The sequence below is a fragment of the Tamandua tetradactyla genome, chromosome 6 (assembly GCF_023851605.1).
Source record: "Tamandua tetradactyla isolate mTamTet1 chromosome 6, mTamTet1.pri, whole genome shotgun sequence".
NCBI lineage: Eukaryota > Metazoa > Chordata > Mammalia > Pilosa > Myrmecophagidae > Tamandua > Tamandua tetradactyla.
Window position 1 is genome coordinate 34993836 of NC_135332.1, and position 15253 is coordinate 35009088.

At 37.7% G+C, this 15253-nt stretch overlaps 1 pseudogene; it reads right to left on the reverse strand.

The window, feature by feature from the left end:
* Nucleotides 1-8759: 8759 nt before the first annotated feature.
* LOC143685947 (small ribosomal subunit protein eS8 pseudogene) lies at nt 8760-9355 on the reverse strand (annotated as a pseudogene).
* Between the last annotated feature and the right edge of the window lie 5898 nt (nt 9356-15253).

Here is a 15253-nt window from a genome sequence, read left to right on the forward strand (position 1 = left end):
AATGTCGTAGAAAAGATAGATATCCTAGACAAATTCTAGAAAAAAATTATAATAAATCTGGAGGCAAGGTGGCTATAATATCATTTACAAAATTGCAGATTCTTAAGGGGTTAATCAAAAGTTAATGTTGCAGCCAACCATTTTAGAATACTCTAAGTTATGAAATTCTGCAGTTACAACCTTTGAATCATCATAGGCTAGAAATGCAAAAGACATGGATTATCTAGTCCAGCATTTCTCGAAGTATGTTTCAAAGTTCAGTTAATACTCTGTGAAAAAAAAAAATTCTGTAGTTAACACATTTGAGGATCTCTGCATGCTATATTTCTCCCTGTCTTCATACAAAAGTAAGCATTTCAAAGAAATTATAAGAAACTTCTTGTAATCCTGAAATCTGTTTAACGACACGAGGAAATGTAGCATGAAGGTTTAAAAGATCATGAGCTCTAAAACTAGATTAAGTTGAAGTCCAGCTTAACAGCTTTGAGAACTGTAGCTAGTTCAGACCTCTGTGTCTAAATTAAATGAGGATTATAATAATAGTTACTTTAAACAATATTCTGATGAAAATGTAAATACATTAACATATATGGAAATACATTTAGTACTTGATATATTGTAAACATTATGCAACATTTCATTTGAAATTTCTCATAAAATTTAACTGACCATCTTTGTGTATGTATGGACACCTCTTGCACATGAGCTTGTGTAATGAACATGGACTTGTCCAAGCTCATAATTTTAAGAGAAGGAAAAGGACACAAACACTAAATGCTTTTATAGGTGATCACAGAGAGTAACTGACAGACAGGACTATAACTCAGGTCATCTTCATTCTGACCCACTTCTCATCTACAGAGGCATTCTACTTTTCAACTAGCTAGTTTGTGATTGTTTGAAGTTGTTATGTACCCCAGAAAAGATCATGTTCTTTTAATCCACTCCTTTGGGTGTAGAGCTATTGTGGGGGAGACCTTTTGACTAGATTATCTCAGTTGAGGGAGTAATCCAACGTGGGTCAAATCCTCTTACTGGAGTTCTTTATAAGAGGATAAAAGACAGAAAAAAAATCCTAGAGAAGTTTACAGAAAAAGCCCCAAAGAAGCTGGGAGAGGAAGACACTGAAGACAAAAGCAAAACAACAAAACCTGGAAGAGAAAGGCCAGTGGACACCAGCCATGTGCACTGCAATGTGACAGAGAACTCCAGACATCATCTGATGAGGACTTGATCTGGACATTTTTCATGGCCTAAGAACTGTAAACTTGTAGGTTAATAAATCCCAATCGTAAAAACGAATCCATTGCCAGTGTATTGCATTCCCACAGCTTTACCAAAAAAAAGCCACCCGTCTCTAGACTAAAGCACCTTGCTGTTTTTAAATTTTCCCATCCCCTATAGGTCAATCCCAATTGGCCTTTAATGGATTTCATCTTTCTTTACATCTAAAAATCCCATATTTTCCTCCTTTGGGCAGTATTTTGAAGTTTCAGAAAGGTTTTAAGAGTCTTCCCTGAAATCCCCAAGATAAACTGATAATAGTGTTCAATAATAGGGGGAAAAAGTTGTGCATACAAAGTTTGCAATAAAATTCTACCTGGTTTTTAAATTATAAGTATTTTTGGAAGAAAAAGAAATCTGTTTTCTCCCTAAAGTAATGTAAAAGGAAATATAAGAACTATTTACTGCATATTTATACTTTTTTTTTTTTTTTTTGGTTCTTTAAAGTCTAGCTGCTTTCATTCCTTCCTGATACTGTAACAGCTTCCAGTGTACCTGAGAACCAAGTTTCAAATAAAGCAGCAGCTTTGAATAGAGACAAAGGAAATTGTTGCCCTGGCAACAGAAACCACATAAAGTTCTTGTACAGCCCTCCCATCTCTCAGCAATTCCCTTCCAATTTCACAGGTTCACACTTAGACGGCATGGACAATGGGGACCTACCCTTGGACTTTTTCAGTTAGAATTCATCGGAACTCTCATTGGAAATAAACAGCTTCATGTGGAAACCTAGTGGCACACCTTAGAAGCCTATTGTGAGAGGGAAAAATGCAGATTTGAACAAATGAGTGACATTTAGTCATATGACCAGCTTTAGGTAAACATCTGTTCTTTACATTATATTAATGGAAACTAAGCTTGGGAAAGCCTTTTACTTTAAACTGTAAAAGAATAAAACCTGTGCAACTGGTGAAGCCATCATATGTCTTCCACATCTAAACACCCCCTTTTGACTTTAGTCTCAAACTTGCTCATTGAGAGCATATGATAGCAAAAATAAATAAATGAAAATCATCTTTAGTAGGAGGAAAATCAAAGTGTTAGTGCAAATCCCCATTCCTTCTATTATTTGGTATCTTGCAATATCATTTAAATTTGAAGAAGCTGAAATTTTGAAATCAGTGATGTTTTAGGTGACTTTCCACACATACCCAGCAATCATAAGCTAGTGACTAGAATCAATTCATTCATTCATTCATTCATTCATTTTGTCATTCATAAAAGTAAAATCGATTATGTATACCTGGTACACATGACGCTTTAGAGACTGAAAGTATACCATGCATGACCACTGTCCTTGAAAAGTTTACAATCTAAGGATATGAGGTAACCTATAGACAAGCACACTAAAATTCCAAGAGTAGGACTCCTGACCCAGGCCAGGGTTAGGTCTCTCTCCAGGCCACTGCCCCCAGGCTACCTCTGGGCCCTGATCCTCAAGCTACTCCCACTGCCCTTAGCACCGGAGGGGAGGCTACCCAAATCACAGCTGCTGTTCATTATTCCTGACCCACCACCAGGTATACCATTCCTGCCCTCTCCTCTCAGCTACAGCTGAAGGCTTTAACTTTGCATATTTTGGAGTCACAGTTGTATCATTGTACATTAAATAATCTGAATAAATCAAACAGGTGTCAATGCCTCAAAAAATTAATCAAGGGTAGAATGATCCTCATAAGTAGTCTTCTATGACTGTTTCTAGTTGCATTTCCCAAAAATCTGGGAAATCACTCTCTCTTTAGCTCGCCATATCAATAATATCCTTTCAATTGAGCATTGTAAAAAATGTTCCTATCAATTCCTTCTCTTACCTTCTTCCCCATCCCCCTCTCAGTTCTTCTCCATGTATTTTTCTAAGTCAGTAATGCTTGTTTTCTTTACATGTGCCAGACCCTATGTTAATTTTGTGAATAAAATATGAGACAGAAGTTATAATTTACTGGGAAAGGCAGACGTTAACATATTAAACACAATGAATAATTAAAAGAATAGGCAAATTGTACACCCAACAGTTCTGGAGAGCAATCTTTCAAAATCCAAATGTTTTTGCATTTTTACATATAACTCTTTGCTCAAAGCCTCCTCTTGCTCCACTATTGCGAATAAAGTTAGATCACTTCTGTTTTTCTGAACTGTTATACAAGTGCCACACTATGGATTAGCCTAAACAATGGGAGTTTATCGGCTCAACAATTTGAGGCTAGAAGTCCAAACTCCATGCATCAGGAAAGTTACACTTTTTCAAGAAAGACTGTAACAGTCTGCTTCCGGCTCCTGGAAATCCTGGGGCACTTTGGGCTGCCTTGGCTTGTAACCTTGCCTCAGGACACAATGCAACGTCCTCTCGGTCCTCTTCCGTGTTCCTTTGGCTTCGGTTTCCGGCTTCTGGCTTCCGGCTTCCACTTCCGACCTCCACTTCCGGCTTCCACTTCCGGATTCCACTTCCGGCTTCCTGCTGTGCCCCATGGTGTTCTCCATCTTTTGAATTTCTCCGGCTTATAAAGGACTCCAGTCATGTGGATTAAAGGCCCAACCTCATTCAAATAACATCTTCAAAAGATCGTATTTACAATAAGTTCACGTGTCAAAGAAAAAACTGCGCGGGACCTGGTTAAACACGCAAAGATGACTTCATTCAGGCGCTGATCTAACAGGGGAGAGTACAAATCAACTCCATCAAAACAAAGGGTGTTGAGCTTTTAAAGGGCTGGGAGGGAGTAAGGAAAAACAATATAAGATATTAAAGAGGGTCGATCACTGGGGTGAGTGAACAATACTGAGATTGCAATTGGTATAGTTTGGTTCCACAGAGATGCAAACCATTTGGTTTGGAATGTTTTTCTTTGTGGTAATTAGGCCACCTGGAGTCTGTAAATCTGGGAGTTAGGAGGAGGGTGTTTGGTTTGTTAATGCTACCAGAGTGAAATATACCAGAAATGGAATGGCTTTTAAAAGGGGAATTTATAATATTACATGTTTATAGTTCTAAGGTGTTAAGAATGTCCAAATTAGGGTACCCAGGGAAAGATATCTTGACTCAAGAAAGGCTGATGAGTCCAGAACACCTCTTTCAGCTGGGAGGACATGTTGCTGGCATCTGCTGGTCCTTTGGCTTCTGGTTTTTGGAGCACTTCCCTGGGGGCATTTTCTTTCTGCATCACCAAACATCTCTGTGTTGACTCTGAAGCTTTTTCTAAAATGGTTCCCTCTAAAGGACTCCAGTAAGCAATACTACCTTGAATGGGTGGAGACAAATCTCCATGGAAACCACCTAATCAAAAGGTCCCACCCACAGTTGGGTGGAGACACATCTCCATGGAAACCATGTAATCAGAAGCTTCCACCCACTTGGATGGGGCACTTCTCCGTGAAAACAATTTAATCAAAAAGATCCCATGCAACAATATTGAATCAGGATTAAAGAACATGGCTTTTCTGGGGTACACAACAATTTCAGACTGGCACAGAGGGAGATAAGGAACTGCTCTGTTAGGAGACCATCAGTGCCTTGATGGCCAGGAGTGAGACTGAGAGAGCGGAGGGGAGTGGCTAGTTTAATATTTAGAATAATTAGGATCTAAACTTGTCCTCTTCCCTTTATTTTTCTGCAGTCTGAGTTGCTTTTATCTTCATTCCCACAGCTGAAAGATTGGTTTCAAACATCAGGATGGTGGAGGGATTTGGGAAGGGCATACAAAAAGGAAAACGTGGAAGTTTGGTAGAGAAAGAGAAATAGTCTTTGTCACCACCACAGGAATGCAGATTAAGATTAAGAACATGTCTAAACTAGGGTACATAATTCAGTTTGCCGCTACTTATCACCATTACACACACACACACACACACCCCTTGCTCCAGCCCCTCTGAATTAACTGACATTTTATAAAATGAGCTATTCTTTCTTCTATAACTGTGTCTTGACACCCACTGCCCTCTATCTGATTTGCTCAATCCTACTTGTAACTGGCAGTCTCCTACTTTACCTTCATGAGAGTATGAACCACCACACTCAGCCCCTAAAATAACTCCTTAATTTCCCTGTCAAATTTAGGAATTCCTTTTTTCTATATATCCACATTTGCTGAGCACATTCCTTCACTGTAGCCTTTATCCCTAAGTATTAAAACAGTTTTCAACTTTAGCCCACTCTTAGACCATGATTTCTTTAAGCACAATGAACATAGTTTCTCAGACCAAGAAACTGTCATGGTCCTTAAAAAGATGCTTAATAAACACTTGCTGATTGAATAAATGGCTAAAGGAAAAGTTTGAAGGGGATTCAATGTGAGCAAGAGTTTGAACTCTAGGGAAGGAGGATGTGATCTGCCACAAAGTTGTTAATGAGTGGTAGTGGTGATGTCATAATATTCTTTTAACAAAAGAAAAAGTGTAAGTAGATTATAAATTAAATCCCCATTCTCTATCCTGCCCTCTTCCTAACCTACCTGAGATCCCACTGGTATAAATTAATCTTATCCTATGGGTCAGGGAGGACACTTCCAAGGCAATCAGGGAAGCCTCTCTTCAAATGAAAATTATGACATTATCTGATAGCATGAATTAAGTTTACAGCACAGTTATCATTGGGTTAACAGAATAATTAATCTGGTTTAAATGGAAATTATAAGATGTTGCTGCACTGCATTCCAAGACCTGGAAAAGGAATATATGATTCTGGTAAGAAGAGAGGGAAAAAAAAAAAACCTCAGAAATTTTATCAGTCACTTTCAGTTCAGAATATTAGAGATAATATTATAGTTATGACTAGGAAATAAGATTGGAAACATACAGAAAATATGAGTTAGGGTAGTGAATGTGTAGAACCAGCAGACTTTAAAAGATAATGTTTATGCTGGTTTGAAGCTGTTATGTACCTCAGAAAAGCCATGGCCTTTTTCCTGATCCAATCTTGCGGGATTAGCCATGTTTCTTTAATCTTGATGTAATATAGGGTAGAAAACTTTGATTGGATTGTTCCCATGGAGATGTGACACCCTCAGTTGTGGGTGTAGCCTTTTGGTTAGATCACTTCCATACCCAATTGTGGGTGCAGCCTTTTGATTATATGGATATGTGACTTCACCCATTCAAGGTGGATCTTGATTAGTTCACTAGATTCCTTTAATAGGTCATTTTACAGAAACCTCAGATACAGATGCTTGGAGAGCAATTGATTCAGAGTGACAGAGACATGGTTGTTTGGAGATGCTTAGAGAACAAACAGAGCCAACACAGACCTAGATATTTAGAAATGCAGAGGCCCAGAAGACATTGCCATGTGCCTTCCCATGAGATGCTAAGCAAGCCAGAACCTGGCGAGAGCCAAGGGAAACCAAAAGATGAACCCCAGCCTCAGAGAAGACAAGTGAGGAACCCCCACAGGAAAGAGGCTGAAAGCAATGAAGCTCAGGAGCAAAAGACCGGCAGATGCTAGCCATGTGCCTTCCAGCTGACAGAAATGTTCTGGATGGCATCAGCCTTCCTTGAGTGAAGGTAACCTCTTGTTGGACCCTTAATTTGGACATTTTCATGGCCTTAGAACTGTCAACTCACAATTTAATAAATTCTCTTTTAAAAAGCCATTCCATTTCTGGCATATTGCATTCTGGCAGCTTTAACAGACTAAAACAGTGTTCAAATGCATGTAGCCTTTGCCACAGAATAAACATGTAGTCCCAAAAGTCTAAATACCTCCATTCTTCTTCCCTAAGCCAAGATCCTTGTCATGGACTAAAAAAGAGAGGTTTCCACATTTCTCCTAAAATTAAGGAATCAAATCTAACTAAGCCAAGAGAAGCATCTCATTTTTCCTTCCTCTTTGAGAATTCTCTCCTCTGGTAATGCTCAATGAGCCCTCATTTGGGTTCTTGGCTATAGTGAAAGAAATTATCTTGATGATGGCTGCACTCAGGGAAGCACATTGCACATCTCACTTGGGGCCAGTGGCTTCCCTTCCCACACAACGCAGTGCTCCTCATGGCTTGTGGACCCCCATGTTGGTCACCTGCCACAAAAGCTTTCTTTGACTGCCTTTTCATGTCACATGCATCTTCTTTACTCCTATATCCCCCAAAATTCCCTACTATATTTGCATTTGCCTAGTGTTATGTATCTGTCTCCCATCTTAAGCTTCTTCAGAGTAGGAACCAGAGCTTAGTCATGTTTACACAACTAGCACCTTACTTGGCTCCTATTTCATTTGCTGATTTTTTTGTAAGTGTGTTAAATCTGGGTTAGCAAGATGTTAGAGTCTTGGAAAGAATACTTAGGTGAGAATGATATTGGAAAATCTCTTATCCTTTTACTCTACAATATAAAAGTGTTCTCTTTCTAGGGCATACATGGCATTAGAGATGCTCTTGTCTTTCTTTTGTTGTTCTATTTGTTGTTTTTTTCTTGTGGAAAAGACTTATTGATTGCTAGCCTTCTCAAATGATATGTGATGTTGTATTTCCCTTTCTTGTCAAACATACTACAAACTCAGGATGACTACCAAGAAATTTATTGATTGTGTGGTTTTAAATATCCTGGGCAGTTTCCCTTCAATGACTTGGAGGAGATTCCTTCTTGAATGCTTGCATTGTGGAGTGATATAAAGAGAAAGCCATAGCTGTAGACAACCCCAACCCCACCCCCATGCAATCAAGCATACAACAAATGCCTACAGCAACTTCATGTGATGGAATGACTTGGACAGAGGAAAGCAAAGGAATACCAGCTTCCACAAAATGGAAACACATTTCAAGATCATTTAGATAGTAGATTATTTTCATGTGTAAAGGATAGTATGCTTCTATTGAAATTGTCCCTTTATTTTTTTCTAGTTAATTATTTTAGTGTTCTATTCGATCCAGTTATCTAATTAGATAGATGAATTCAAAGGGAATTAAACAAACAAACAAAATAATAGGATTTGAAGTAAAAATTTGCATTTCAAAATGTCAGATCCCAAGAAAACAATTAATATTCAGAATAATTTCACAGTGTGCCTGGTTCATGCTTTGTAGGAACTGGAACACTTTCTTTAGAATTGTATTTTTTAAAAGTTCACTTGCATCTATTTATTTTCTGGTTTGGGACAACATTATGAAAACATGAGAAAGACAGGAGCATTTCTAATGCCACGTATGCCCTACAAAGAGAAGAACACTTTTATATTGTAGAGTAAAAGGATAGGAGATTTTCCAATATCATTTTGTCACAATCTTTTTCTTAGAATTGCACCCCACTGTCCCACAGAAATGCTTTCAATAGAGAAAAAAAGAGTAATGGAAAGCTTGAAGCTCCTTATTCCCCAACATCTCATTTTTACCTCTATGTAAAGCAATCATTTTAGCAAGTTGGGGCACCAGGACAATTCTGTTTAGTAATGAACTTTTTCCATGAAGGTTCTTTCATCAATCAAAATCCTTAATTTAAGTTTAACGCAGAACAATCAACATGTTTATTACATGAGCTGGGCTGGGAGGAAGGAATTATTTGTCTTTCTGTGCCTTGATTTTCCTTAGATAAAACTCTAGCTCCTTACCTTGGAGCAGATAGCCACACTGGTCTGGCCTTGAAGCAATGCGGCAACAAGCTTGTTCTACTGGAGCTTCTGTCAAAGAAGACTGCTGATTCTGGCATTCCTTTTCTTTTCATCATACTTCTTCTGAATTTTCTGTGACTGTTTTTCTTTAAAATTTCTTTCTCCTCAGGCATCAGCATGGCCATCTTCTTGCAGCCCAGCGGCAGAGTATGGTGAAACTCATACCATTGCCATCACAGTGTGCTGTCAGTGAGCACAATATAGTTCCTCACCAAGGATTTGGTGCGGACCAGCTCATTAATTGATGCATTGGAGACAACATCGATGATCCTTGTTTTGCAGAACCCAAGAAGTTCCCCACATCCAGCCTCAGAGCATGGTACAACTTGTTGCCTCCTCACACCCAGACTGTGTGTATGCAACAGACACCAATCTTTCTGTTGGCAGCCCAGGGTCCTAGCTCATACTTCTGCTTCTTGTGGTAGGACTTTCTCTTTCCCTCGGTCTGCCACACTTGTGCCATTTGTCCCCAGAGATGCCCATTGCATGGCACTGTTTGGAAAGCAATAGTGTGGTTTTCAAGTCACCTCCTTCATGTTGTATATTACCTACCTGGTGAATCAAGGCATAAGTGAAGCAGCTGGATAGAGTCCGAAGAAGGAAACTGCATTAGTCAGGGTTCTCTAGATAAATAGAACCAACAATGAGATTTTATAAAAGTGTCTTATGCAACTATAGGGATGTACGAGTCCAAATTTCATAGGGCAGGCTGCAATCAGGGCAACTCTGATGAAGGTTTTCGATGAACTCCCCAGGGGAGGCTGGCTGGCTGAAGTAGAGATGAAAATTCTCTTCTAACTTCTCCTTTTAAAGCCTTCAATTGATTGGATCAGACTTCTCTCATTGGTGAAGGCACTGTCGTAAGTTGATTATAGATGTAAACAGTCATAGATGCAGTCAACTTACTAATGATTTAAGTTCACAAAATGTTCTCACAGTAATAGTTATGCCAGTGCTTGCTTGACCAGACAACTGGGCACCATTAGCTTGCCAAGTTGACACATAAACCTGACCATCAGAAACACCAAAGGCCAAAAATGGATAGGAAGGGGTTTGGATATTAAAAGCCTGCAGACAGGAATCTAAAGCTTAATTCATATGTCGAAATCAGAATCATGCATCTAGACAGAATAACAAAACAGGAAATACCTGTTCCAATGAGATCAAAAGTGAGATAACTGAAATATGCAGACACATTCTGGGTTAAAACCAACAGCTACTAACAAGAATCAATATGGAAACTAGGATTGGGAAAAAACAGCAGTTATCTACTGGGCAGCCCCAGTTTCCCTGAGCAGAACAAATAGGGGAAGAACGTATTTATTTGGGGACGTTTTCTGTATACATGTGTGTTCCTGCTTATGTCATGCAAATCACAGGTTATCAATGTACCAGTTCACAGGTTTTTCTAACAAGTATTATACCATTAACAAAAAAGCAAGGCTCAAAGATCCCTTAGGTATTTCTAAAACTTCTATTGCATCCACCACTTCTTCCACTTTGATACCAAAAAATGTCATCATTGCAAATCACTAGCTTCCGGACAAACACTTATTAACCTCTTAATCTTTCTTCTGACAAGGAAGGTTACCTAATTTGACCATTTCTTATCGGAGCCCCATCTTTCATTGTCTCCAAGTGAACAAAATACTCTGTGCCTTTCTTATTTAAATAAATAACCCTGTAAGTAGTTGATTAAGAAAAGTTATTGTGGTTTATAAAGCGGAACGCTTTCACTCCTCTTTCAGGACAAGCTTTTAATGGTTTATCTTCCCTAAAGAACTGTCAGCATTTTAACTTAATGTTTTAACAATGGTGAGGCTTGAATAGAACATTTCGTCTGGAGAGATACTGCTTTAGAAGGTCTGCATCTGTTCCAGATAACCTTGATTTCAAAGGTGCAATGCCCAAGGAATCAGTTTGAAATGATTATTATGTCCCTCAGAGTACTCAGTTTCTTTTCATTTAAAAACAGGATTCCAGGAAATGCATAAATATTTTTCTATGATACTAGAGTGAAATTTGCATATGATCAACCTAGAAATTCTAATACACAATTACATTTTCACTAAGTATTTGACAGTTTTTCCTTTAGTTAATAGTTGAACATTGGTAACATGAAATGTACTTCGTTAAAAATATTGTAAGAGCCAAGGCAGTGACAGAACTTAGTACATTTTAAGATGTTGCGGTAAGTAGGGGGAAAGCATATTTTGTCTAAAAAAAGATACCTCTGGGAAAAGATTAATTATTTAATAAGAAGTTGGAATTGACTGTAAGTTCCACCCACGGTTTTTGAACCAGCTTTATAGAAACTTTAAATGTTCAAGTCCCCCTCCCCACCACCGTTTGTTGTTTTTTTTATTGCGGTCTGATTTTGATGAGACTGGAAAGATGAAATGCTAAACTCTTAGGAGGAAATATATTACTTTTTCATACTGTGCCTAAAACCAGTAAATCTAGAAACTCCTGGAAATCTGTGAAATAGTTGGTTTGACTTTGCAAATAGATCAAAAAATGTCTATCAATGGTCACATATACTTCCATAATTTCAAAACCAAATTAAGTTGATACAGGGAATATTGGTTCCCAAGAAATTCTGAAACCCATTACCGGAGCCTGAATTCACCTTTCTCTTCTTCCTTCATTCATCAAACATGTGAGTGTTTTCTACATGCCTTTTCATCAACCATTCTCATGATTCACCAGACTCACTCTGTTTCTTCCCTATCTTTACCCTGAAGGTTGGGGAGCAGGGTAGATGTGATGGCTTTTTGCATGAAGACTAATATTCTTAAAATGACAATAATAAACACAAGTTGGATCATTATAATACAAATTACTTCAGCAAATGTGTTTCATTAGATCAAATAGACCTCTTTTCCTTGATGTATTTATTAAGCTAATGAATAGCATAGTCATATGTGGTTCTTCTTGGTCATAACATGCTACTTATATCATTGCATAGTGTAATGGAATAGCTCCTTTTAATTTGAAGTTTTTAAATTGTTCTATAGCAAAAAGTTTTAAAATTTGCACTTTATGATTCATTAGCAGTTAAAAATTAAATAAAAGTGAAATATTTCTTTACAAAATCCAAATCAGCTTTGAGTTTGCAATACAGCATTAAAATTAACATGGTTAAAATTTTACCTTTCCAAATTAAGCTTTTTCCCAATCATCTAACTTTATAATTAACACAGCTTTTCTGTATATAATGGGAACTCAAAACAGGACTCTTGATCATGAAGTAAGCTCAAAAACTTTGCAAAATACATAAAACCTACTATCTCCTAAGCAGTCTGTATGTACAGTATCTTAGTTTTCCAGGCTGCTATGACAAATATCATCCAATGGGTTGGCTTAAACAATGGAAATTTTTTGGCTCATAGTTTTAGAGGTCAAAAGTCCAAATCAAGTCATTGGCTAGGAGGCTTGTTTTCCAGAGTCAGTAGCAATTCATGGGTTCCATGACTTTTCCATTGCATAGTGATGTTCTCTCCTTTCTTTTCAGGGTTCCATTGACTTTTAGTTTTTGGGTCCTCCCTGTGACTTTTTCTCACTATTTCCAGAATTTCTTCTGCTTATAAAGGACTGTAGTAATTCAACCTCATCCACTTGGCCACACCTTAAATTAAAATAACATCTTCAAGAGATCCTATTCAAAATGATTTCACACCTACAGGAATATACAGTAAGAACATGTCTAAATTCAGCATACTCAAGCCACCACATATGGGGACACAGGTTGTACACAGCATTTGACAGGTTTCTTCACTTTATTTCATAGTTCAAATTGCAATTCTATCTTACATTCACAGATATACATCTCTGATCACTCTAAAATTTTGAATACATCAGTAGAAATTCATTAGTAAGTATTTTAGGTTTAAAAGAAAAAAACAACAGGAAAAAGCCCACCACAGGCACAGTGGCATTTTGTAAGCAACTTAATCTACAAACACCTTAAAATAATTCAAGAACTTAAAAAAACACTCTTTAATCTTTATCTTTCTAACCAAAACATATGATGACCATGTTATAAAAATGAAAAATTGGTATAGATGGTCTGATAATGGAACAGAAGCAGCAGGTCTGAGAAATACACATGGGCTGATTATTTTGATCAATTTCTCCATTTCTGTAGTTAAAAACAAAATAATGTACCCATCCACCTCCCTTATTCTCTGCCTAATCTTTAAACCCAGCTCCTTTCATTATTAATGGTCCACTAAGTACCAAAACTCAGGTCTTCCTACCCAAAGCAGAATACCCATTAGCAAAGATTTTCAAACTTCAATTTACATCTGTATCACCGGGGGAGCTTGTTAAACTGCAAGTTGCAATTGCTTCATCCACCACAGAGTTTCTGCCCCAGGAATTTTCTTATTTACTCAGTTCCCAGGTGGGGCTGATGTGGCTGCTCTAGGACCACACTCGAGAACCACTGCCTTTTACTTCACCTTGACTATTCTGGGCTTGTGAGGCACTAATTTCAAATACTCTCTCCAAATTGCTCTTCAGTATTATTGTTTCTTATCAGGTTCTATAGCATGCCATAACATAAATACTTCAGTAAAGTTAATTTCCTTTTCATCTCACCTAGCTAACTAAAGGAATGTGATCCAAACTCACATTAAGATGTAAATGGCTGACATGGAGCTTCATTAAGTCAATTATGCAGATTGACAGTTTTAAAGAGTAGCTAGTTTAATTAATCTAGTGGGTCCTTTCAATCATAAGTATTTCAGCCAAATAGGTTTTTAGGGGTGGAAGGCTTTCCTGGGCCCCAATTGATCTCCGTAATCTCTCCATTTTGTCTAGAAAACTCATGTTTTAGGGGGGAAAATTCCCATTTACTGTTGTTATAGATAACTCAGTAGGAACCAATTTTCAGCAGTACCTCTAGTGACAATAAGAACTGTTGAATTAGACCTTGCTTCCTCTGCTTTTCCAGGGAAGATTTTTGGAGTGAAAGTGATACACATTCCAATATTTCTTTGTGCCTTTTTTTCTCCCTCAAGAAAGCTGAATGAGTTTTGCTTTATAAGTGAGTGAAGAACTGCTCTGTGGCTCAATACAAGAAAGGCAGCTGAAGAATTAAAACAATAAATTCATAAATATAAAACTACATTAAATCAAATGAATGGGTAGACAAAGTAAATGATGATGAACAGATACATGCATAGATAAGAGGTTTATTTTCCTTCCGTATCTGGTTGGTTTCAAGAATTGAGAGTCAAGAGAAAATGTCAGGCAACTTTTTTGCTAAGAAAAAATAAATGGCAAGTGTTCTAGTTGTTAGCTGCTGGAATGTGAAATACCAGAAACAGAACAGCTTTTAAGAGGGTAGATTATTTGTAAATTGCAAGTTTACAGTTCTAAGGCTGTGAAAATGTCCCAATTAAAGCAAGTCTATAAAAATGTCCAAATTGAGGCACCAACAAAAGGGTTACCTTCACTCAAGAAAGGCTAGTGAAGTTCAGGGTTTCTCCCAACTGGAAAAGAAAATGGCAAATGTGGTGTCATGTGCTGGCTTTCTCTTCCTGCTTCTCGTTTCATGAAGCTCCCCCAGGGGCATTTTCCTTCTTCATCTCCAAAGGTTTCTGGCTGCATGGGCTCTTGTGGTTCTCCTGGTTCTCCGAAATGTTTCCTTTTTTAAAGGATTCCAGAGTATTAATCAAGACTCACCTGGACTGGGTGGAGTCACATCTCCCTCTAATCAAAGCTTAATACGCACAATTGGGTGTGTCACATCTCCTTGGAAATAATCTAATCTAGTTTCCAACCTACAGTGCTGAAAAGGGATTAAAAGAAATGGCTGCCTCCACAAGATGGATCAGGATTAACACATGGCTTTTCTAAGGTACGTAAATCATTTCAAGCCGGCACATCAAGGAACTTCCAAAACAAAGCAAAACAAGGACCATAAGAAAAACTAACTAATCCTTATCAACCTTTCTAGAATCTAACATAAATATATTTGCTTCACATACTTTTACATAAAATGAATTTTAAAATATGCATCAAGCTGAAATCCTCTTTTCTTACTTTTCCTATTCCATTGCCCTTCTCTCTATATAGCTCTTTATAACTATAATAAATTTACTATACATTCTATTTCTATTTTACTATATATGCAGCTATGAAAAAATATAATATTCTGTTGTTAATGCTGCATACCGTTAACATGGGTTTGTTATGTTATTCTCCATATATTTTCAATCTTGAGCCCCACCCCATCCCAAAAAGAGGGTGCTGATAGTGGATCAGAGATTCCCTGTATTTGGCCCATATACATTTCCAACCTCCCATTCTTTAGCCATTTTCCAATTGATGTCACTCTTATTTAGGCACTTAAGTGTCTTTATGGGTCTCCAA